The sequence below is a fragment of the Notamacropus eugenii genome, chromosome 5, assembly GCF_028372415.1.
Source record: "Notamacropus eugenii isolate mMacEug1 chromosome 5, mMacEug1.pri_v2, whole genome shotgun sequence".
Taxonomy (NCBI): domain Eukaryota; kingdom Metazoa; phylum Chordata; class Mammalia; order Diprotodontia; family Macropodidae; genus Notamacropus; species Notamacropus eugenii.
The window spans coordinates 66,765,679-66,768,831 of NC_092876.1; positions in this window are offsets into that span (position 1 = coordinate 66,765,679).

Below are 3,153 nucleotides of genomic sequence, written 5' to 3' on the forward strand. Positions count from 1 at the left end.
TTCACAGACTACTGCTATTCCTCTGATACTGGGCCAGTTTTCTGCACTTGTGATTGGTAAAAGAAAAAAAGGTCAGGAACAGGATATTTCACTTCTCATCCTGAAAGACCAGCTGACAGCATAGCCTTGAGGAGAGAAGCCTGTAGAGTATCTCTGAAAAGGAAAGACCTTCAAGGAAAAACCCTCTGACAAGGAAGCAACTTGTTTTCCAACAGCACAAAGCCTCATTCCAATCCCATCTCTTCCATCAATTTAAACTGATCTTGGCCAAGTCATTTGGGCCTCAGTTTTGTAACCTCTTAAATGAGGAACTTTCATGGGCTCAAAAATATTTTCAAGATCTTCTAATTAGACCTTTTCACTTTACAAATGAGGGAAAGAAGGGTGGCAACAAAGGAAGGAGAACAAAAATTGTACTTGTACATAAATTGTACAGAAGTCTTCTGGCTCCAAATTTGTTTTGTTTGAACAAGATGACATCAAGTTCTTTCCAGTTGTGACTCCATCCCCATGGAGAGGGAGGGCATTGTGTTCTGTTGTTTATTTTAGGAAGGAGATAAAACATTTTTAGTAGCATTCATGGAGGGCATTGTACGGAAGAGGAGGCCTTTTTTCCCATGGGGCGTTTCATGGTCAGAACCTGGTTTCCACAGAACTGTAGAATTGGAAGGGAACTCACCTAGTCCAACCCCTACCAAACACCTGGCATGTGCTCAAGCATGTGGCCCTTAACAGCAGACCTTCAAAGGAGCCCACCGACTCATTTTGGGAAAGTTCTCACTGTTGTTCCATCTCTCAAGTTGGTATCTGCCTCTACAACTTCTGCCTTCCAGGGTTAGCTAGAAGAAAATCTGGTTCTCTGAGACCTGGCAATTTGAGCTGACAAGAGCTGCTGAGTTTTTTTATTACTACTTACTTCTTCATCTTGGGTTTAAATTCCCTAATTAGCCATCTTTGTTCTGCCCTTTGCAGTTCAATTATAATTTTCCTTGGCAGAGACAACAGGCAAAATAAGAAAAATTGAGGTAGTTGTTATCTTCTTTTGAACACAGTGTAGTGATTAGAATCAGGAAAAACAGGGCCCAAACCTGTCCCTGACACTTGCCAGCTCTGTGGCCATGGGTGAGCTAATTAACTGTCCCTCCTCCACAGGATTGTTGTGGAATTCAAACAAGAAGAGTCTGAGAGTTCTGTTTCTCCCTGGTCCATTTACCTGTAGGTGCTCTGCCCAAAAGGAATGTAAATTTTAATCTCAGAATTTTTTTTTCTCTTAAGGATCATGCCCTAACCTCAGATCACTCAGGCTCTCATTGATTGGTCCACAGTAGGTCCCAGGCCAAGCCCTACTTGTTCGTTGTTAGGGCCCTCGTTGTCTCAGAGTAAATGTAAATAAGAGCTGTTTCTGTTTGCCCAGAAGCCCAGAGGGCTTTCCCTCGCAGATCAGTTTTTTAATCTATTTTTTAATTCATTCATTTATTCATTTGACTAAGTACAGAGACCATTCTCTGCCTCGTTTCTAATTACGCCTTAATCACTGAATGGATGTTTCCTCAGTCAAACTGAGACTTCAAAAGGCCAAGGTTCTCCACTGTAACCTGGGCCATATTTGGCCACTGGATTCAGTGAGGCTGGTGAGTTTGCACAGCCCTCCCTCACTGAAGTTTGGGATCCTTTTCGGGAAGTGAATGGTGGATTCTTTCAATGACTATTTTGCCCTCTGTATCTAACACTTCTGGGCAGTTTTCCTTGATGATTTCCTGGAAGCTGTTGTCCAGACTCTTTTTTTCATAATTCTTAAATTTTCTCTCCTGGATCTATTTTCCAGGTCAGTTGCTTTTCCAATTAGATATTTTACATTTTCTTCTATCTCTTCATTCTTTAGATTTTGTTTGACTGATTCTTGCTATCTCATAGAGTCATTAGTTTCTACTTGCCCAATTCTAATTTTTGTCAAAATGTTTTCTTCAGTCAACTTTTGCATCTCTTTTTCCATCTGTCCAATTGTTCCTTTTAAGGAATTATTTTCTCCAGTTAGTTTTTGAACTTCCTTTTTCATTTGTTCAATTTTCCTTTTTTAAAGAGATGTTCTCTTCCTGGAATTCTTTTTTCATACTTTTAAAATCATTGGCCAGTTTTTCTTCTATTTCCTTCTTCAACTGTTTCAGGAGAGCTGTTTGTGCATGCAAGCAGTTCATAGTCCCTTCTGAAGTTTCAGATGGAAATAGTCTTACTACTGACCTCTTTGGTATTTGTGTTTTGGTCTTTGTCCCCACAGAAAGATTATATGGTTTTTTCGCCCTTGTTTTGCTTTTTCCTGCTCATGATGGTGACTGTGTGTTGTGGCTTCTGGTTCTTTCAGTTAAAAGCTGCAGAACTTGGTGTTGAGCTGACTGGTGTGAAAAAACTAAGGGCAAGTGTCTTTTTATCTTTTTGGGCTAACTTGTTAACCATGGGGGAAGGGTGGTCTAGTCAAGGGAGATCTCAGCTGAGCTGAGGCAAAGGCAAGCTCAGGGGCTGGTGATCCCAGCTGCCCTTTTGTCTTCCCATTTCTCCTGGAATTCTGAGGCACACCTGGATCCTAGTGTGAGTTTCCACCCCTCCTAGGGTTCCTCTCCTAGCACTGAGGCTTGCCTGGGTCCTAGTGCAAGTTTCCACTTCCCCTGGAGCTCCTCTCCTAGCGCTGAGGCTGGCCTGGGTCCTAGTGCGAGTTTCCACTGCCCTAGGGCCCCTCTCTTTCCAGTTCACCTCTGCCACAGTAGGAAGAATCCCCCATAGCTATTTTCCTAGCCTCAGGTGTTATAAGACTATTTGCCCCCTCTGCTGTTCCCACTGATCCAAAATTTTTGTGAGGAAATATTTTATGGTTCTTTTGAGGTCATCAATGGGGGAGGAGAGAGTATTTACTGACCACTCCGCCATCCTGGCTCCCAGAAGTTCAAGTAGGTGACTTACAGACATTTAGTCTGCGGGCTGAAAGTCACAGTAGCTGCTGCAGCTGAAATCTGGGGCTCAGTGGCTGTCACTCGCTAGGCTCTGTTGTCCTCTCACTTTGGGTTGCCACTCCGCAGGTTCCACCTGCTACTGCCTCAGGCCTCCCTGGAGCCCTCCTGCTCCTCCTGTGCTGGACATGCTGTGCTGTGCACTGTGGGCTCA